The 23,116-nt window shown below is 47.6% G+C and overlaps 1 protein-coding gene across 1 annotated transcript in view; it reads right to left on the bottom strand.

Annotated features, from left to right (window-relative positions):
* CYFIP1 (cytoplasmic FMR1 interacting protein 1) overlaps positions 1-18,972 on the bottom strand; it is a 104,336-nt gene extending 85,364 nt beyond the window's left edge. Inside the window, 1 exon segment of the mRNA XM_078375649.1 lies at positions 18,782-18,972. The gene's annotated coding sequence lies outside the window, so the exon portion shown is untranslated.
* Between the last annotated feature and the right edge of the window lie 4,144 nt (positions 18,973-23,116).

Here is a 23,116-nt window from a genome sequence, read left to right as displayed (position 1 = left end):
AGTGCGCCCAGCCTGTGGGCCAAGTGTCTCCTGGGCTTCCCCACTACGCCCGGCCTCTGGGCTGAGTGTCTCCTGGGATCCCCTACTACTTCCAGCCTGAGGTCAAACCCACGACCTTGGCTACCACCTATAATACACCCCACCCCGCAGTCTCTACCAAGGATCCCGCTGTCAAGACTCTCGGGCAGGAAACATCGGTGTCAACCTCGCCAGCTTTCTCTGCATGCACGAAGAGACCTCACAGTTCCCATGCAGCGGGGCGGTCTGTGCCTTTGGGTGCCCCATTTCAGCTGGCTTGTGTTCTGGGATGTCCCAGGGACCTTGCTGGAGACATCTCTGCAGAGGCAGGAGTTCTGATAAGCAGGAGGTGCCACAGCACATCCCCAGCGACTGTGAACTGAGCGGGGACCTACGGGGGAGCTTCTCAGGTAAACCAGAATCCTGATCTTTAAGCCAGCTCCCTCCTGGTCTACATGAAAACTGTGGGAAAGGCACCCAGGCCATGTAGCTGTCCACCAAAGGAACAAAAGCAGGGAGCAGCACTTTCAGTGAGGTCATGCAAATCTTCTCCATCATTATATTCTGCACGTCCAGAAGATGTGAAGGAAACACCACCGGCCTATGCATGAACCATGCAGCCTGCTTCAGGTGGCCTGCCCTCCTCCTGCTTGGGCCTGAGACAAGCCTGACAGTACCCTCTCTGGGCAGAGAAGCCTTGAGTGTGTTTTCAGATGACTTTCCTAGCAGCACAACCCAGGAGCTTTCTTAGGTCACATAACTGTCTTTAAAACTGCAGGTGGCTTTCCCTTCTGCAAGGGCCTGCTGACAAGGTGGAGCCAGATACCAGCATGGTGCTTCCCAACAGCATCCAGGGGCCACTTCTGTTTTTATCATTTAATCTGAATGTTCTTTTAATTTGTATTTCTTTTATTTATTTATTTTTGTTTTTACTTTTGAGATGGAGTTTTACTCTTGTTGTCCAGGCTGGAGTGCAATGATGTGATCTTGGCTCATTGCAACCTCCAACTCCTGGGTTCAAGCGATTCTCCTGCCTCAGCCTCCCGAGTAGCTGGGATTACAGGCCTGCGCCACCATGCCCAGCTACTTTTGTATTTTTAGTAGAGACAGGGTTTCTCCATGTAGGTCAGGCTGGTCTCAAACTCCCGACCTCAGCTGATCTGCCCACCTCAGCCTCCAAAGTGCTGCGATTACAGGCGTGAGCCACTGTGCTCCGTCTTACTTATTTGTAAGACAGAGTCTAACTCCGTCACCCAGGCTGGAGTGTAGTGGCATGATCTCAGCTCACTGCAACCTTTGCCTCCTGGGTTCAAGTGATTCTCCTGCCTCAGCCTCCCGAGTAGCTGGGATTACAGGCGTGCAGCACCACGCCAGGCTAATTTTTCTATTTTTAGCAGAGACGGTTTCACCACGTTCACCAGGCTGGTCTCGAACTCCTGACCTCAAGTGATCCGCCTGCATTGGCTTTCCAAAGTGCTGGGATTGCAGGCGTAAGCCACTGCGCCTGGCCTTAATTTTCCTTTCTTTTATTATCATTGAGATGAAACATATTTCTATGCATTAACCAGTTGTTTTGCTTTTTTGAGACAGGGTCTGTCAACCAGCCTGAAATGCAGTGGCATGATCACAGCTTACTGCAGACTCGACTTCTCAGGCTCAAGTGATCCTCCCACTTCAGCCCCTGAAGTAGCTGGGACTACAGGCGTGCACCACCATGTCTGGCTAATTTTTTTAAAGGTTAGTAGGCAGGGTCTCGCCATGTTGCTCAGGTTGGTCTTGAACTCCTGAGCTCAAGTGATCCTCCAGCCTCGGCTCCTAAAGATGCTGAAATTATAGGCACGAGCCACTTCCCCCTGCCTGTTTTTCTTCATTTGTGACTTGCCAGCTTGGGTTGTTTGCCTGTTTGTTTGTTTGTTTTAATGCTTTGGAATCTTGGTATTTTCTTCAACAACTGACAAATGGACTTACTATACTAATGGCATTAAAGATAATAAGGCTTTGGCTGGGCGCGGTGGCTCAAGCCTGTAATCCCAGCACTCTGGGAGGCCGAGGCTGGTGGATCACGAGGTCAAGAGATGGAGACCATCCTGGTCAACATGGTGAAACCCCGTATCTACTAAAAATACAAAAAAAAAAAAAAAATTAGCTGGGCACGGTGGTGCGTGCCTGTAATCCCAGCTACTCAGGAGGCTGAGGCAGGAGAATTGCCTGAACCCAGGAGGTGGAGGTTGCGGTGAGCTGAGATCGCGCCATTGCACTCCAGCCTGGGTAACAAGAGCGAAACTCCGTCTCAAAACAAAACAAAAACAAAAACAAAAAAAGATATTAAGGCTTTCAGAAAATAAAGAATAAAAAAGAAAAACCAACAAACAAAAAATATTAAGGCTTTATAAGAGTTACTACAAAACTTTTTCCAGGTCAAGCTACTTTCTTTTTCATTTTACTTACTATTTTCTTTGAAAGTACGTTTTAAGTTTTTATATTAGTCTTTCCCTTTGGAATTTCCTGTTTCACTTCTAAATTTACCAAGTAGGGAGAACTCTGCAAGTCCCAACCCAGGGAAGGAAGCAGTTGTAACCATAGCCCCAGTTTCTGCAAATTGCTGTCATCACGATGGGAAGCTGAACAACTCCTCAGGGAAGAAACAGTGTGAAGGCAGCACTACTACAGGTAACCTCAGAGAATTAATTTAAAAGTAATCTTGAAATCAATAAACATTTTAGAAAACTGATTGGTAAGATTTTAAAAACTGGGACTCAGATACATAATAATTCTTGGATTCTGACCTGCTCTCACTGTAATTAGTGATGTTTAATGAAGTCAAAGATGTGTGAACCCACCACCCACACCGAAAGTCAGAGTCCTGCTTGTGATCCAGTGAGCCCTACCGCCCGTCTGCACTCTCAGGCATTGAGCCCCTTTTCTTCTGCATAAATTGTATCTCAGCTATATTCTTAAAAAGCATCTTTTAGTTGAGTTGTTATAAAAGAGATATTATCTATATACAGTCACTTGACCTGTCCATGCTGTGCCCACTGCTATTAAGAAACGCACGCACACTGCCGGGCGATGCTCCCAAAATGCCATTTTGATTTGTGTGTGCTCTTCCACGCAACCAGCAAACAGGCTGCATGTCCTGTCTCCTGCTGATCATAACCAGCACCAGGTGTGGTACCTAGCTGTCCTGACCTGGGAGGAACATTCTTGCACTCGAATACACCGGCAGCACGTTTTCTAGCACAGGGCTCGGCCAGCGTTTTCTACACAAGAACAGCCATCGACCAGTGTCCTGCAGGACACAAGAGAACATCCTCGCCGGGCGCAGTGGCTCACGCCTGTAATCCTAGCACTTTGGGAGGCCGAGGCGGGTGGATCACGAGGTCAAGATATCAAGACCATCCTGGTCAACATGGTGAAACCCCGTCTCTACTAAAAATACAAAAAATTAGCTGGGCATGGTGGCGCGTGCCTGTAATCCCAGCTACTCAGGAGACTGAGGCAGGAGAGTTGCCTGAACCCTGGAGGCAGAGGTTGCGGTGAGCCGAGATTGCGGCATTGCCCTCCAGCCTGGGTAATAATAGTGAAACTCCGTCTTAAAAAAAAAAAAAAGAGAGAACATCCTCATCCTCAGGAAACAGACACCGGTGTTCTGAGACAAAGGGCCTCAAGCGGTTGGAGAATTGTTTGAATTTTGCTCTTTGTCCTATTTTTATTTTTGCGATGTTTTGTAAGTTTGAAGTAATTTAAAATGAGTGAGAATTAAATCTGCCACTGAAAACCTTTTGTGAACATAAGGGAAAGGCACACAAAACGTCTGAAACAGACACGTCCCAGCTCCTGGAGGGGAAGTGTGTTCTGGTCGCCCCCAACTCCCATGCCCCGGGCAGGCTGGACGTTGGCATGTATCACAGGCTGAACCTGTCTCGCCAGTCAGAGCACGGCCTCAGCATGCCCATGTCTGCCCAGAGGATGGTTTTGCCCAGAGTCGCGCAGTCCTGGGCAGAAAATTTTTACCCCCCATGCCCACCCCCCATCGTGAGAGGCGCCTGGGCACCATGCCCTCTTAGGGACCGCATGTACAGAGGACCTTCCAGGCCCAGTCAGCCCTGGGAGTAAACATCAGTGTTATAATCAGAATGCTTCAGATTATATGGCTCTGCAAAAGAGCCAGGTTTTGTTTTTCATGGATGGGCCAGACTGACTTATTATGAGACAGAAACTATGAACTGGCATGTTTTCATATAAATTAAGGTATCGTTCACAAATAAAAATTGTATATATTTACTGCACAGAATGAGAGGCTGACACATATGCATACCTATGGCATAGTTAAATCCAGCTATTTTGAAGATCTATCACCTCACATACTTTTTTTTCCTTTCTGAAGCAAGAACAGCAACTTTCCCAGCCAGGTGCTGAGCTTAAAATATGTCAACGCAACCCACCTCCACATAGAGTGAGCCCACGCCTCCTCATCACACACACACACACCCTGGCAGTACTGACACACATACACACACACACACACACACCCCCCAGCAGTCCTGACACACATATACACAGTACACACACACACACACACACACACACCCAGCAGTCCTGACACACATATACACACAGTACACACACACACCCTGGCAGTACTGACACACATATACACAGTACACACAAACACACACAGTACACACACACACACACCCTGGCAGTCCTGACACAGACACACAGTACACACACAGTACATATATACACACACACACACACACACACACCCTGGCAGTCCTGACACACATATACACACAGTACACACACACCCCCTGGCAGTCCTGACACACATATACACAGTACACACACACACCCTGGCAGTCCTGACACACATACACACACACCCTGGCAGTCCTGACACACATATACACACAGTACACACACACACACCCTGGCAGTCCTGACACACACATACACACAGTACACACACACACACACACTCCCTGGCAGTCCTGACACACATATACACACACACACACACACACACACACACACACCCCAGCAGCCCCAACAGCAGACTTGGCCTGGCAGTCCCAACACACACTCCATAATTTGGGTCTCATCCACCAGTTGAAGGCCTTGGAAGAAAAAAGACCGATCTCTCCTAAGAAAGAGGAAGTCTTGCCTCCAGGCTGCCTTCAGACTCGGGCTGCAACATCACTCTCCTCCGGGTCTTTAGCCTGTTGGCCTCCCTTGCAAGTGTTGGACTTGCAGCCTCCACAACTGTGAGTTGGTTCCTTAAAGTGAATGTCTCCAGATGCCCATGCACAGGTTGTTGCTTCTGTTTCTCCAGAGAACCTTAACTAATACAGTATCTCTACCCGCTCCACACTCTGTCATCAAGACAAACAAGAAAACACAACTTGTACATAAAAAAAACCTTATCACTGTGGTCCTTGACAGGAACAAGGCTACCTCTCCAGAGTCTGTGAAGCTTTTGTGCATATGCACAAGTCTGCTCAATTTAACACACTCGGTTTGTTCAGTGATCTCTGGGGGCAGCTGGCCCCAGTGAGCCAAGAGTCCAAGCTCACTGGTTTCATGGAAACTGGTCCTTCTAGGAACAGCTTGAAAAGTCGAGCTTTGGACAGGGATTCAAACGTAATGCAGAACTTCACTGCTTTAGTGGTAGGGCTATGTGATTCTTCAGAGCAAGCGCACCTCCTTCTGTGAGTGTCTTCAAGCAAATCAACACTCATCCCCACTCTGCCGGCCAGGGCAACATGAGTGCAAGGAGTGACCACACAGCCTCTGGGCATCAAATTTTGGCTATGGAATCGGGTTTCAAGATGGAACCCACTGTTTTCAGAGTGTTTTCTTTTTCCCCCTCCCCTGCGATGCAAAAGTCCCTGAATGTGCTGGGGAAAGCAAACAACAGGACATGACAAGGTCACAGCAGCTATCACTGTACATCTATCTTATTCCCGTCTAAAAAATCTGGAAGCCACAGTTCAACAGCCATCATCTCTGCCCCATGGAGGGCCAAGCCACAGCCAGTGTGTGAAGAAAATGCAGTCATAACGAAGTTGGATGGGGGAGTGACCAGAAAAACAAATGCCCAGTGAGCTTAGGCTGAGTAGCACAGATACACATCAGGCTCAGAACCAACACAACAGTAAAAAAAAAAAACACATCCCTGTTTTCTTGAGACCATATGCTAACAGGCTTTTCATACAAAAAAAAAATTCATATAAATGTAAATCTTGTCCCTGGGATGCTCTGGAATCCTTCTGTTAGATAACCCTCCTATTAGAAATCAGACTGGAGCTGCCGTGGCCATCAGCTCTCTGGATATAAAACACAGAGAGAATAACAAAATGACAGATGTAAATTCCATCACATAAATATTTGCATTACATGTAAACGAACAACACAGTCATATCAAAATGCAGAGATTTATAAAGTAAACAGAAAACATGAAGCAACTGTATGCTATCCACTAGAAACACATTTTATTTATTTACTTTTTCTTTCTTTTTTTTTTAGATGGAGTTTTGCTCTTGTTTACCCAGGCTGGAATGCAATGGTGCGATCTCGGCTCACCGCAACCTCCGCCTCCTGGGTTCAGGCAATTCTCCTGCCTCAGCCTCCTGAGTAGGCTGGGATTACAGGCACGCGCCACCATGCCCAGCTAATTTTTTTTGTATTTTTAGTAGAGACGGGGTTTCGCCATGTTGACCAGGATGGTGTCGATCTCTTGACCTCGTGATCCACCGCGCCTGGCCCTATTTTTTCATTTTTAAAAAAATTAAGACTTCTAGTTTAATGTCCTTCTAGTGCAGGACATGCAGGTTTGTTACATAGGTATACATGTGCCATGGTGGTTTGCTGCATCCATCCCCACATCATCTACGTTAGGTACTTCTAATGTTAGCCCTCCCCAGTCGCCCCACCCCTGCTATTCCTCCCCTAGCTCCCCACCCCCGACAAGCCCTGGTGTGTGATGTTCCCTTCCCTGTGTCCATGTGTTGTCATTGTTCAACACCCACTTATGAGTGAGATCATATGGTAGAAACACATTTTAACACAAAAGGACATACCATGTGAACAGTAACCAAAAGAGAGGGAAGTGTCTATACTAACATTAGACAAGTATTAGACAAAACAGACCCGAGGGCAAAAATTGCTATAAACATTATGACAAAAAAGTCAGCCTATCGGTGTGACAACAATTATGTATGCACCTAACAACACAGCCTCGTAACACATGAAACTCTAGATGACATGATCTTATAAGCAGTAAATCCCAAAGATTCCACAATAATTATTGGTTAGAGCTAATAAGCAAATTCAGGGCAGTTCCAGGATACAAAAGCAGCATGTAAAAATCAGTTGCATTTCTATATTTTACCAATGCACAATCCCATGGAAATCAATTCCATGTACAACAACACCAAATAGAAAAAGATGAAGAATAAATGTAGTGTAAATGAAGTTTACCTATTCCGGATATTAATCTCAAAATGGCTAAATGTAAATTTTAATAAAAAAAAAAACCAAGGTGAAAGACTTATACACTAAAAAATATAAAACACTGCTGAAAGAAATTAAATACAAATAAATGGAAAGATATCTTTGTTCATGGACCAGAAGACATAATATTGTTAAGATGACAATGCCATCCAAAGCCTTTAAATAGTCAATGCAATCTTTTGAAAATTCCAACAGCACTTCTTTGCTTTCTCCAAAATAACCCATTTGAAAATTCACAGGAATCCCCAAGGATCCAGGATAGGCAAAATAAACTTGAAAAAGATGAACAAAGTTGGAGACTTCACTCCTTTTTATTTCAAAATTTACTGTAAAGCTACAGTAATTACCACAGTATGGTACTGGCCAATTAAACAGAACAAAGAGTCCAGAAATAAACCTTCACATATGTGGTCCAATGATTTTCAACAACAGTGTCAAGATCATTCAATGGAAAAATAGTCTTTTCAACATATTGTGTTAGGAAAACCGAATATCCACACACACAAGAATTATGTTAGACCATTACCTTATATAATACGCACAAAAGTTAATTCAAAACAGATCGACAGCCTCAACATCGGATCTAAAAGTATAAAACTCTTAGAAGAAAACAAGAGAAATGCTTTATGATATCAGATTTAGCAATGATTTATCGGGTATGACACCAAAACCACTGAGAGCAATAGAAATAATGGACAGGGTGCCATGGCTCACACCTCTAATCACAACACTTTGTGAAGATGAGGTGGGAGGGTCACTGAGCTCAGGGGTTCAAGTCTGGCCTGGGCAACATAGCTAGACCTCGTCTCTACTAAAAAATAAAATAAAAATTAGCTGGACATGGTGGCTCACACCTGTAGTCCCAGATACTCAGGAGGCTAAAGTGGGAAGATGGCTTGAGCCCAGGATATCAAAGCGGCAATGAGCCACGATCATACCACTGAACTGTGGCCTGGGTAACAGAGTGAAACCTCATCTAAAAAAATAAATAAACAAACCACAGATACTACCCAAAGCCACCTACAGATTCAAAGCAATCTACACATTCAGTGCAACCTCTATAAAAAATACCAATCATATTCTGCACAGAAACAGAAAAAGAAATCCTAAAATTTGTATGGAATCACAAAAGACTTGAAATAGCAAAAGCTATCCTGAGCAAAGTAACAGGCTGGGGCATCACACTACCTGACTTCAAAATATACTACAAAGGCTGGGCGTGGTGGCTTATGCCTGTAATCCCAGCACTCTGGGAGCCAAGGCGGGTGGATCACCTGAGCTTAGGAGTTAGAGACCATCTGGCCAACATGGTAAAACCCCACCTCTACTAAAAATACAGAAATTAGCCGGATGTGATGGCATGCACCTATAATCCCCAGCTACTCAGGAGGCTGAGGCAGGAGAATCACTTGAAACTGGCAGAGGTTGCAGTGAGCTGAGACTGTACCACTGTACTCCAGTCTGGGTGACAGAGCAAGACTCTGTCAAAACAACCAAACCAAACCAAAACAAAACTACAGAGCTATAGTAACCCAAACAGCATAGTATTGGCATAAAAACAGACACATAAACCAATGGAAAAGAATAGGGCATGGAAATAAATCCCTGCATTTATAGTCAAATGATTTTTTACAAGGGTGCCAAGAACACAAACAAAGAGAAAAGAATAGGCTCTTCAATAAACGGTGTTCGGAAAACTAGATACATACATACAAAAGAATAATAAAAGATGTGGTCAGGTGCGGTGGCTCAGCCTATAACCCCTGAGAAGCCCAGGCAGGAGGATCACTTGAGCTCAGGAGTTTGAGACCATCTTGGTCAACATGGCGAAACTTCATCTCTATAGAAAAAAAATCAAAAATCAGGTGGTGGCTCACGCCTGTAATCCCAATACTTTGGGAGGCTGAAGTGGGTGGATCACTTGAGGTCAGACATTTGAGACCAGCCTGACGAACATGGTGAAACCCCACCTCTACTAAAAATACAAAAGTAGCTGGGCATAGCTGTGCACACCTATAATCCCAGTTACTCGGGAGGCTGAGGCAGGAAAATCGCTTGAACTCGGGAGGCACAGGTTGCAGTGAGCTGAGATCACGCCACTGCACGCCAACCTGGGTGACTCTGTCTTAAAGAAAAAAAACAAAGACAAAATTTAGCCAGGCATGATGGTACACATCTGTAGTGCCAAGTACTGGAGAGAGGCGGAGGTGGGAGACTCACTTAGGCCCAGGTGACTGCGGCTGCAGTAAGCCATGACTGCCTCACCACATCCCAGCCTGGGTGACAAGACCCTGTCCAAAAAAAAAAAAAAAAAAAAAAAGAAGGAGGAGGAGGAGGGGGCAGGGGAGAAAATCCCTAACCATTAGCAATTATTCTCAGTTTTTCTGCCTGTTCTTCACGTATCCCCTCTCTCCAACTTTCTGGCCCCAGGCAAGCACCTATCCACTTTCTGTCTCTGTGTATTTGCCACTTATGGATTTGCCCCCTTCTCTCTAAGTATCTGTCTTTCCCCCTTCTATCTAACTGTATCCTTTGACCAACATCTTCCTCTCTCTGGTTGCCCAGCTACCCCAGCCTCTGGTAACCACCATTCTACTCTGTCCTTCTGCGACTCCAGCGTTTTCAGATACATATGAGTGAGATCATGCAGTACTTGTCTTTTTGTGTCTGGCTTATTTTGAAGCAACAAAGCGTCAAAAGCAAAAGCAACAAAAGAAAAAACAGACAAATGGGATTATTTCAAACCAAAAAGGTTCTGCACAGCAAAGGAATCAATCAACAGAGTAAAGTGACAATCTACAGAATTCGAGAACATATTTGCAAACCATGCAACTAATGAGGAATTCATACTGAAAATATACAAAGAACTCAAACAACTCAACAGTAAAAGATGTGAATGGGTATTTTTCAAAAGAAGGTGTACAAATGGCCAACAGGTATATGAAAAATGCTCAGCATCACTAATCATCGGGGAAATGCAAATCAAAACCTCACACCTGTTAGATTGCCCTTGTCAAAAAGGCAAAAGATAGCAAGTGTTGTCAGGGTGTGGGGAAAGGAAACCGCTGTACACCGCTGGTGGGGATGTAGATCAGTATAGCCATTATGGAAAACAGTGCTGGGGGGGTCCTCAAAATATTAAAAATAGAACTGCCCTATGACCCAGCAATACCACTACTGGATATGTATCCAAAAGAAGTAGAATTGGTATGTCCAAGAGACAGCTGCACCCCATGTTTATTGCAGCACCTTTCACAACAGCCAAGACATGGAATTAACCTAACTGTCCATGAACAGATGAGCAAGGCCAGGCACAGTGGCTCACATCTGTACACTTTCAGGAGGAAAGGAGGATTGCTTCAGCCCAGGAATTCAAGATCAGCCTAGGCAACATAGTGATACCCCATCTCCATTAAAAAAAAATAATTAAAATGAAAAAACACAAAAACAGGCCAGGCATGGAGGCTCATGTCTGTAATCCCAGCCCTTTGGGAGACCAAGGCAAGTGGATCACTTGAGACCAGGAGTTCGAGACCAGCTTGGCCAACATGGTGAAACCCTATCTCTACTAAAAATACAAAAATTAGCCAGGCATGGTGGCACGCACCTGTAGACCCAGCTACTCGGCAGGCTGAGGCAAGAGAACCACTTGAACCCGGGAGGTGGAGGTTGCAGTGAGCTGAGATTGCACCACTGCGCTCAAGCCTGGGTGACAGTGAGAGCCTGTCTCAAAAACAAAACAAAACAAACCAAAAAAACCCAAAAAGCTGGATTATGGTGATGCTTGCCCAGCTCTAGAAATCTTCTAAGAATTGTACAGCTGACCCTGAAACAACATGTGTTTCAACTGCACAGGTCCACTTATTTGCAGATTTTTTTCCAGTAAAAGTTACCTGGAGTATGCCTGCATCTCCAGCCCTGCTTCCACCTCCTCCACTTCTGCCTCTTCCACCCCATGACAGCAAAACCAACCCTCCCACTTCCTCCTCCTCAGCCTGCTCAGCATGAGGTCTCAGAGGATGGGGACTTTTCTGATGATCCACTTCCACTTGATGAGTAGTGAGTATTTCTCTTCTTCATGATTTTCTTAACAACATTTTCTTTTCTATAGCTTACTTTATTATGAGAACACATATAATTTACAAAATCTGCGTTAACCAACAATTTATGTTATCGGTAAGGTTTCCGGTCAACAGCAGGCTATTCGTAGTTTTAGCTTTTGGGAAGTCACGTAGTTTTAACTTTTGGGAAGTAAAAAGTTAGTCTCGTCCAGCCTGGCCATCCAGCCCGGCCAACACAGTGAAACCCCCGTCTCTACTAAAAATACAAAATTAGCCAGGCATGGTGGCAGGCGCCTGTAATCTCCGCTACTTGGGAGGCCGAGGCAGGAGAATTGCTTGAACCCAGGAGGCAGAGGTTGCAGTGAGCAGAGATGGTGCCACTGCACTCCAGCCTGGGTGACAGAGTGAGACTCGATCTCAAAAAAAAAAAAAATGGTATAGGCCAGGCATGGTGGCTCACACCTGTAATCCCAGCACTCTGAGAGGCGGAGGTGGGCAGATCACTTGAGGACAGGAGTTCAAGACTAGGCCAGCCAACATGGCAAATCCTGTCTCTACTAACGCCCGGCCTGTAATCCCAACTACTTGGGAGGCTGAGGCAGGGGAATCACTTAAACCTGGGAGGTGGAGGTTGCAGTGAGCCAAGGTCACACCACTGTACTCCAGCCTGGGCAACAAGAGCAAAACTCCATCTCAAAAAGGAAAAAAAGAAAAAAAGTAGGTGAATTTTATAAAGTAGGTACATTTTATCTTAATAAAGTTGTTTAAAATTTTTGTTTTTAAATAATGCTAATATTTTTTAATTGAAATTGGGTTAAATTTATAAATCAAGAGAACTGATGTCTTTTCTATGCTGAGTGACAACTCCTGACCATGGTATGTCCCCTCATGTACTTAAATGATGTTTGATTTCTCTCATCTCCAGCATACAGCTCCTGTAAGTGATATTCAAGGTATACCTAACTATTTGTTTTTTGTTTTTTTTTGAGACGGAGTTTTGCTTGTTACCCAGGCTGGAGTGCAATGGCGCAATCTTGGCTCACAAAAACCTCCAACTCCTGGGTTCAAGCAATTCTCCTGCCTCAGCCTCCTGAGTAGCTGGGACTACAGGCGCGCGCCGCCACGCCCAGCTAATTTGTTGTATTTTTAGTAGAGACGGGGTTTCACCTTGTTGACCAGGATGGTCTCGATCTCTTGACCTCGTGATCCACCCGCCTTGGCCTCCCAAAGTGCTGGGATTATAGGCGTGAGCCACCGCGCCCAGCCAGGTATACCTAAGTATTTGATTCTTCTGAAGCAGAGAAATGGTATTTTTGAATTTAACTTTCTAATTGCACATTGCCAGTACAGCAGTCCCCACTTATCTGTAGTTTCATTATCTGCCATTTCTGTTTTCCTGGTCACAGCTGCCTGCAGTCAACTGCCCTCCAAAAACAGGTGGGGAGTGCGTACAAAGAGATATTTTGAAAGAGAGAACACACTTATATGACTCTTACTCAGTATATAATTATGTTATATTATGATTATTGTTGTCTCTTACTGTGCCTAATTTATAAATTAAGCTTTATTACAGGCACAGACGTACAGGAATACAACAGTCCACAAAGGGTTCTGCGTTATCCAAGGTTTCAGACATCCACTGGAACACATCCTCCAGCACCGCTGTCAACAGAAGTAAGGCCAGCTTATATAGTGTTGACTTTGCACGTATCTCCCCAGGGATAACGGGCACTGCTGTATGGAGGAATAAGGTTGCCTTCTGTGTGCTGACTCTGTATCTTGTAACCTGGCTAACCTCATGTATTAGTTCTAGTAACTTTTTCATAGAGTCCTTAAATTTTCTATGCAGACAATAATGTTGTCGGCAAATAGGAAAAGTTTTCCCTTTCCAATCGGTGTGCCTTTTATTTCTTTGTCTGACCTTACTGCACTGGCTAAAATAAGGTTTTTAAATTATGTCAGTGTAATTAGAACAAGCTCTATCTGTGGCCTCTAAGAGCTGGCTAAGTTTTAATAGGGAAAACAATGAAAATAGCTTGGACATGTTAGTTAAAACTTCACACTATAAAATATGTTTTACAAAAATAAAATCTTTAGAAAACATAGCATAAACAGTGTCTCTTGTGCAGTATTTTTTTTTTTTTTTTGAGATGGAGTCTTGCTCTGTTGTCCAGGCTGGAATACAGTGGTATGACCTCAGCTCACTGCAACCATTGCCACCTGGGTTCAAGTGTTTCTCCTGCTTCAGCCTCCCGAGTACCTGGGATTACAGGCGCGTGCTACTACACCTGGCTAATTTTTGTATTTTTATTTTGTATTGAGATGGGGTTTCAGCATCTTGGCCAGGCTGAACTCCTGACCTTATGATCCACCCATCTCAGCCTCCCAAAATGCTGGGATTACAGGCGTGAGCCACTGAGCCCCAGTTACAGTATTTTTTCTATACAGTATCTCATTTGATCTTCACAAGTTTTTTTTTTTGAGACGGAGTCTTGCTCTGTTGCCCAGGCTGGAGTGCAGTGGTATGAGCTCACCTCCCAGGTTCAAGTGATTCTCCTGCCTCAATCTCTCAACTAGCTGGGACTACAGGCATGTACCACCACGCTCAGCTAATTTTGTATTTTTAGTAGAGACAAGGTGTCACCATGTTGGCCAGGCTGGTCTTGAACTCCTGGTGTCAAGCGATTCGCCTGCCTTGGCCTCCGAAAGTGCTAGGATTACAGGCATGAGCCACCGCACCCGGCCTGCTCCACATTACTGAAGGAAAATGGGCCATGGTAGGCCAAGCAACATGCCGACCTGGGCTCAGGTGATTACTGCTGACATCAAATGAAGTTAACCTTGGCAGCACCCAACTTGATCTTTCCTGATGGAAAAGTCTGTCTTTCCTCCTGCCTGACAGCTGGGTGGTCCCAAGCACTGGCTGAGCTGACTTCTCATTAAGCTGGTGCTAGGGAAACATTTATCAAAAGCAGGAATATAAACAGGCACACAATGAGAGGTGCTGAGAGGGTGCTGGCCTATCCAGCATCCAAGAGCTGTGCGGAGTGGTACCTGGCAAGCACATGGCTTTCGAAGAACCAGAGGCCACTGGTTCAGCAGGCGCCCAGGGTCCGGCCACCAGGTCTAACATTTAGAAGACATTTGGCAGCTGCTTTCTAATTTTTAAACTTGAAGCATGCCAGTCAGATGGATGGGTCAAGACCTGGCATGGCCATTGATCAACCACGTCACCTTGGACTCCTCCTTTCTCTGTATCAGTTTCCTCATCCACAAAGTGGGGATAGTAACTGCACCTCCCTTGGAGGACTATGAGAATAATTAGGGTGTATACGACTTAGAAGAGTGGTCAACAAACTACAGACCACTGCCTCTTTCTGTACAGAGGCTTCACTGGGACACAGCCAGACTCATTCCCCATACATATTGTCCACACTGCATGGGCGCTACAGCGCAGAGACCACACGGCCTGCACGGCTGACAGCAGTCACTGCCTGGACCTTGCCGGGTAACACTGGTTTAGAACGATGCCTGGAGCATGAGAAGTACTCATGAAATGTTAGCTATTATTTAAACCCAAAGTCACCTTTAGCATGACAAACGTGAGTATGTGCACAAAGATACAGACACAAGCACTGACTGTAGTGGTGTAAAACAGTAAGTAACTATAACATTAATCAAAAAAAGGCTGACAAAATTATGGAACATACACACTACAGAATATTATAGTCATCTGGCTGGGCACAGTGGCTCATGTCTGTAATCCCAGAAATTTGTGAGGCTGAAGCAGAGGATCACTTGAGGTCAGGAGTTCAAGACCAGACTGGGCAACATGGTGAAACACTACTAAAAATACAAAAATTAGCAGGGTGTGGTGGCGCATGCCTGTAATCTCAGCTACTCAGGAGGGTGACATGGGAGAAATGCTTGAACCCGGAGGCTGAGTTTGCACCACTGCGCTCCTGTCTGGGCCATAAAGCAAGACTGCGTCAAAGAAAAAAACAAAAACAAAAAAACTGGGCCTGGCGCGGTGGCTCAAGCCTGTAGTCCCAGCACTTTGGGAGGCTGAGGCTGGTGGATCACGAGGTCAAGAGATCGAGATATGGTGAAACCCTGTCTCTACTAAAGATACAATAAATTAGCTGGGCACAGTGGTGCGTGCCTGTAATCCCAGCTACTTGGGAGGCTGAGGCAGGAGAATTGCCTGAACCCAGGAGGCGGAGGTTGCGGTGAGCCGAGATAGCGCCATTGCACTCCAGCCTGGGTAACAAGAGCGAAACTCTGTCTCAAAACAAACAAACAAACAAAAAAACTACACAGCCACTTAAAAGACTGAGGGAAATCTGTGTGTATACACTGTATATATCAAAATGTAAAGACTGCTAAGATGTTTAAATAACCAAACATCATTAAGTGAAAAATGTATGATGATAACATCTGCAGTATGCTCGCACTATGTTATAAAACAATTGCGTATGCACAGCGAGGACTGTATACAAGTTAAAAGTACCGAGGGAATTTCACTTTCATCATACACGTCGGTTCTACACTGTTTAATGTTTTTAATGAACTATAGTTTCATAATTTTTCTCATCACTTAATCATTTTAGTCCCTCTCTCAGGCTGTATCCGAGAGTCACACTTTAAAAACCTTTGTATCTTTACGCTTCAGGGACAAACCAGAGCGTGGCTGAATTTGCAACTCCTTATGCTACCTGAAGCAAGCCAGACTCCAAGCCCACACGTGACATCCCGGAAAAGGCAAAGGAGCAGGATGGAGGAATAGACAGGTGGCTGCAGGAGCAGGGAGGAGGAGAGAGGCTGCCTTCCTGAGTATCCTGACTGGGGTGGTACTCACTGCAGGCCACACATCTGTTAAAACTCACTGAACTGCACATCAAAAAGTGAATGTTACTATATGTAAATTTTAAAGTAAATTTAAACATACACACAAACTTAGGGGGTACATTTTCTTTGAGCGCGGCACACAGACACTTGTCAACGCAGGACTCCAGGGCGCGTCGGTCGCAGGAACTCTGTAAGTGCACACGTGCCGCGACCCGCGCCCACCCACAACGTGACTCCTTCCTCCAGGCTCCGAGCCTGCGGGTCCAGACTTCACACGGAAAGCACTGGCCAGCGCAGGGAAAGGGCAGCACACGTGGGGCCCGCAGGTCCTGGCCTGACCGGGGCTCTGTCGCAGCCACCAAGTCGCCAGGCACAGCAACGCGCGCCCCACACGGGCATCCCCGGGGCTCCGGCCACACCTCATTCCGGAGTCCACCCGACAACTCCAGGAAACGCCGCTGCTCCCGGCGCCGCCAGAAAACAAACGCCCCAAGCCTCACTCCCCAGCCTTCCGCAGCCGCTCCCTGAGTGGACTTCACCGTCCCGACGCCCCCTCGGCTTTACAAACAACGCTCCTTCAACCCCGTTTCCCAATTATTCTTGCCCCCCTTCTAGTCACACCCACAGTGTACTGCAAACGAAGCTCACGCATTTCAGGCTGAAAATACACAATTCGGAAGGCTCGTGCCAAACAGCGCTGCCCCCGGAACAATCGCGCCTCCTCAACAAAGCCCAAAACTCCTCTCTCCAAGAAAGCTGGGAACGGCCCCGCGGACCAGGCTCCCTCAGGTCTTCACGGGGTACGAAGCAACAGCGGGTTCAGACCCCGCTGCGCGGGCTTAGGGCGACGCTAGCAATCTGCCTGCCCCTTACTTTCCAACAAAAACCCGTGAAACACGGAGGTGTCCCCTCCCCACGGGAGCCACGCCACGTGCCGGGAGCGGAATAGGGGATCCGGGCGCCCGGCCGGAGCGCGGGGGAGGGGAGCTCGCAGCCGAGGCCGACGGGCCTGGGGCGCAGCGCCCGGGGGTCGCGGTTTAGGGGGTGCAGGGACCTAGAGCCCGGGGGGGTTGCGGTTTGGGGGCGCGGGGACCTGGAGCCCGAGGGGTGCGGTTTAGGGGGTACGGGGACCTGGAGCCCAGGGGGCGGGGCGCGGGGACCTGGAGCCCGGGGGGCGCGGTTTAGGGGGTACGGGGACCTGGAGCCCGGGGGGGCGCGGTTTAGGGGGTACGGGGACCTGGAGCCCGGGGGGGCGCGGTTTAGGGGGTACGGGGACCTGGAGCCCTGGGGGCGCGGTTTAGGGGGTACGGGAACCTGGAGCCCGGGGGGGCGCGGTTTAGGGGGTGCGGAGACCTGGAGCCCGGGGGGTGCGGTTTAGGGGGTACGGGGACCTGGAGCCCGGGGGGTGAGGTTTAGGGGGTACGGGGACCTGGAGCCCGGGGGGGCGCGGTTTACGGGGCGCGGGGACCTGGAGCCCGAGGGGCGCGGTTTAGGGGGTGCAGGGACTTGGAACGTGGGGGGGGCGCGGGAACCTGGAGCCCGGGGCCGGGAGCTGCGGACGCTGGGGCCAGGGCGATCCCTGAGGCCGCGCCGCCGAGGGACTCAGTCCCGGCCCCGCCGCCCTGGCCGGCCTGGGTTCCGAGGGCGACCCGGACCCCACGGAGGCCGCGGGCGCACGGGGTTCCTCACCTGGGTCCGCGGAGGCTTGGGGGTCCGGGCGGGGCCCGGGAGTTTCCTTGGCCGAGTGACTCAGTCGGGCGGGCCGGGAATGCGCCAGGAAACGCTCGGCCTCCTCCCCTTCCTCCCGGGGCGGGGGCTCTCCCGGCTCGGCCTCTTCCTCCCGGCGCTCCTCCCTCCCGGCCGCGGCCCCTGCCGCTCCCTCCTCCCGCGGGGCTTCCCCCCGGCAGGCCCTTCCCCGCCGCCGAGTGGAGAGCCGGAGACCCGCCGGCCTGGACCACCTCAGCCGGCGCGGGACGGCGGGGTCGGGGCGGAGCGGGCGCGGGGTGGCCCTGTGGGCCCGTCCGCTCGGAGGGCGGAGGAATGGGGTCCGCACCGTGTCCCGGGTCGAGGCGTGGGGTCAGGGCGGGGAGTGGGGTCGCCCTGGGCTGCGTGGCGGGCTCGGGAACTCCGAGGGTCCCATCTGGCGGCGCCGCCGCGCGGGCAGGAGGCGCGCACCTGCGCTGGGCGGGCGGGTCCGAGCCCGCTGGGGAACCCTCCCCGCCCTCGCCCGGTCGCCTGAGGGAGCCGGGGCAGACGCGGGCGCACCTGGGGAACGGCGCACGGAGGAAAACCTGGCGTGACACCGTCCCAGAAAACAATCGTGAAAGTGAAGTCCAGACCTCCCACGGAAACGCTGAGCCGGGTGAGCCGCTCTCAGGCGTGCTCGGGAAAACCGCGCTGAACGCCCCGCCCGCGACCCGGTTCTCCCGGAGCTCAGCAAGGGTGGGCGTCGGATACTCCAGTCCCGCCTCTAGATGGTGAAGGTTCGCTACCCGCGCCCCATGCTCTGTGTGAGGAAGAAGTTAGCTCTGAATGGATCCTGACCAGCGGCCCGAGACGACCTACCAGGCCCCTCCTATTCAGAGATCACTTCCTCACATTTTTAAGAACATCTGGTTCCCAGTCCCCACATTTCAGATCAGCAGATTCCTGCTTTGCTGTGCCTAGGACGGACTCTCAAAATTAGATTCCAAAGATTTTTACATTGTAGATGACATGATGGAACCCAAATTCAAGTTATGCTGTGCTACTTGAAAACATTGTGGCCGGGCGCGGTGCCTGGCGCCTGTAATCGCAGCACTTTTGGAAACAGAGGCAGGCGGATCACCTGAGGTCAGGAGTTTGAGACCAGCCTGGACAAACATGGTGAAACCTCGTTTCTACTGAAAATGCAAAAATTAGCCGGGCGTGGTGGTCTGCCCTGTAATCCCAGTTACTTGGGAGGCTGACTGACACAGGAGAATCTCTTGAACCCAGGCGGCGGAAGGTTGCAGTGAGCGAAGATCTCACCACTGCACTCTCCAACCTGGCAACAGAGAGAGATTACACCCAAACAAACAAACAAACCGCGTTTTGTGTGTTTTTTTAATGGTGCCAGAATAACTGCATAATCATGTGGAAAAACAACTTTGACCTCCTCCCCAACAACATGTACTAAAAGTAACTGGCTGTGTGTATGGATCACAGACCTAAATTTGAAAGCTAAAGATACAAAGCTTCTAGAAGAAAACATAAGCGAATAATTTTATAACCATGGAGTAGAGGTAGGTAAGATTTCACAAAGATGTAGGGTTAGCACCTTTAGAAAAAAATGATAAATTGATTTGATTGAAATTTAGAACTTCTCATCAAAAGACAATGTTAAAAGAGTGAAAAGAAAAGGCATAGACAGTATTGCAAGACAATACTCCAATACATACAACAGACAGGGCTTGCGTCCAGAATATGTAAAGAACCCCAACAAATCAACAATAAAATGACAATGCAGGAAAAATAGGGCAAAAGACTGACTCACACTTCAGAAAGAAATCACTTTGGAAGTCTTTTATAAAGTTGAACATATATTTATTCAACATATGTATCTCCTGTGACAGTAATTCTACTAAGCATTTACCTAACAAATATAAATTAATCTCTGCACAAAAACTTGTACAATAAATATTCTTACCAGCTTATTCGTAATTGCAAAAAACTAGAAACAATGCAAATCGCACAAATAGAATGGGTAAACAAATACTGTTCATGTAATGGGATATCACTCAGCAATAAAAATAAACGAACAAACCACAAGGAGATACCATTTCACCCTCATCAGGATACCTCCTGTCAACAAACAAAAGGGTATGATGAAATTGGAGCTCTCTGTACTCTGTGGGAATGGAAAACAGTGCCACTATGGGAAACAATATGTTTCCAAAAAAAAAAAAAAAAAAAAAACTGGATATATACCCAAAATAATTGAAAACAGGATTTTGAAGAGATGTTTGTACACCTGTGTTGATGGCAACATTTTTTTTTTTTTTAACAGAGTCTTGCTCTGTCGCCCAGGCTGGAGTGCAGCAGTAGCATGATCTGAGTTCACTGCAGCCTCTGCCTCTCGGGTTCAAGCGATTCTCCTGCCTCAGGACCACATGTGTCTCCTACCTGGGACCACAGGCATGGCAACATTCTTCATAACAGCTAAAGTGTGGAAGTAACCAAGTGTCCACTGGCAGATGAAGGATGAACAAAAGGTAGTACATCTGTACAATGGAGTATTACTCAGATTTAAAAGTGGAGAAACTCACATGCTGCCACGTGGACGGACCTTGACACTGCTGTACTAAATGAGATGGGCCTGGCATAAAAGCAGCAGCGCCGTGTGACTGTACTCAGATGAGGTGCCAAGGAGTCATATTTGTGGGACAGGAAGTGGGATGGTGACTGCCAGGGTCTGGGGACGAGGGAATGGGAGTTGTTGAATGGGTACAGGGTTTCAGGTCTACAAGATGAGTTCTGGATATGGATGGTGGTGATGGTTGCACAGCAATGTGAATAGACAACACTACTATGCACTGAAAATGGCTAAGATGGTAAATTTTATGCGTATTTTACCACACAAATAAAAATCAAAACATTAAATAATGAAAAAAAGTTTTGGCTGGGTGCGGTGGCTCAAGCCTGTAAACCCAGCACTTTGGGAGGCTTAGGCAGGTGGATCACGAGGTCAAGAGTTCGAGACCATCCTGGTCAATATAGTGAAACCCCATCTCTACTAAAAATACAAAAAATTAGCTGGGCATGGTGGCATGTGCCTGTAATCCCAGCTACTCAGGAGGCTGAGGCAGGAGAATTGCCTGAACCCAGGAGGCGGAGGTTGCGGTGAGCCGAGATCGCGCCATTGCACTCCAGCCTGGGTAACAAGAGCGAAACTCCCACTCAAAAAAAAAAAAAAAAAAAAAAAAAGAAAAAAAGTTTTTAAAACGGGAAGAAAACGGATACAAGTAGTATTATAAAACAGATGACCCTCAAGATTATTCTGCAATTTTCCACACACAAAAGACAATGTACATATTGTGGGATTCCATCTATATGAACTTCCACGACAGACAGCACTACTCATTGGTGATAGAAGTTAGAAATTGGCCGGGCGTGTAGTTCATGCCTATAATCCCAGCAATTTGGGAGGCCAGGGCGGGCAGATCACTTGAGGTCAGGAGTTCAACACCAGCCTGGCCAACATGGAGAAACCCCGTCTCTACTAAAAATACAAAAAATTGGCCGGGTGCGGAAGCTCACACCTGTAATCCCAGCACTTTGGGATACCGAGGCGGGTGGACCACGAGGTCAAGAGATCGAGACCATCCTGGTCAACATGGTGAAACCCCGTCTCTACTAAAAATACAAAAAAATTACCTGGGCATGGTGGCGCGCGCCTATAGTCCCAGCTACTCAGGAGGCTGAGGCAGGAGAATTGCTTGAACCCAGGAGGTGGAGGTTGCGGTGAGCCGAGATCATGCCATTGCACTCCAGCCTGGGTAACAAGAGTGAAACTCCGTCTCAAAAAAAAAAATAAAATAAAATAAAATAATACAAAAAATTAGCCGGGTGTGGTGGTAGGTGCTGTAATCTCAGTTACAGGGGGCTGAGGCAGGAGAATCACTTGAATCCAGGAGGCGTAGGTTTCAGTGAGCCAAGATCGAGCCACTGCACTCCAGCCTGGGCGACAGAGTGAGACTTTGCCTCCAAAAAAAAAAAAAAAAAATCAGAAAGCATTTGCTTGGGTGAGGTATCTGGGAGGAGCAGGATGGACTGAAAAGAGGTGTGTGGGAAACTTCTGGGGACTTGGAAGTGTCCTGCATCTTGGTCAGGCTGATAGTTACACAGGCATGTATGTCAGTCAGGGATCAGCCAGAAAAGCAGAATCAGTAGGAGATACAAGTTAGGAGATTTACTGCAAGGAATTGGCTTATGCACTATGGGGGCTGGTTTGGCCAGTCTGAAATCTGGAGGGCAGGCCGTCAGAAAGTTACTGTCCTGTTTTAGGTTTCTGTCATGGTTACGACAAATTTCTACGAATTCAGTGGCTCTGGTAAACTGAAAAAGCATCCCCCAGCAAATACTTAGGTCAAGTCCCTGGAACCTGTGAGTGAGTGTTACTACTATGTTGAAGCCCGTCACCGCGGTGATGGGATGAGGAGGTGGGGCTTTTGAGAAGTGACAGGTCACAAGAGTAGAGTCCTGGTGAGTGGGATTTGTGCCCTTATAAAACACACCCCAGAGAACTGCCTTTTCCCTTCCGCCATGTAAAGACACAAGACAGCACCGAGAACCAGACAGTGGGTCCTCACCAGACATTCTCTGGTGCCTTTGTCTTGGGTTCTCAGCTTTCAGAACTGTGAAAGTCATCTGAAAACACACTTCAGACACTGCACCACTGCAATCCAGCGTGGGTGATAAAGCAAGGCTCAAAAAAACAAAAAAACAAAAAAAAAAAACAAAAGAAAAACAAAAAAAACCAAAAACCCAACAAAACCCAAACCAAAAAAACCCCAGTAGGCTGTACCATCTGCGTTTCCAACAGTAACGTATGAGATTTCCAGTTGCTCCACACCCAAGCCAAGACTTGATACTGTCAAATTTGTTTTGTCATTTTAATAGGTGCATAGTGGTAACTACTTGTACTGAATGTAAAA

This window comes from Callithrix jacchus, chromosome 6 (assembly GCF_049354715.1).
Source record: "Callithrix jacchus isolate 240 chromosome 6, calJac240_pri, whole genome shotgun sequence".
Classification (NCBI taxonomy): Eukaryota; Metazoa; Chordata; class Mammalia; order Primates; family Cebidae; genus Callithrix; species Callithrix jacchus.
This window is presented reverse-complemented; position numbering and strand designations above follow the sequence as displayed.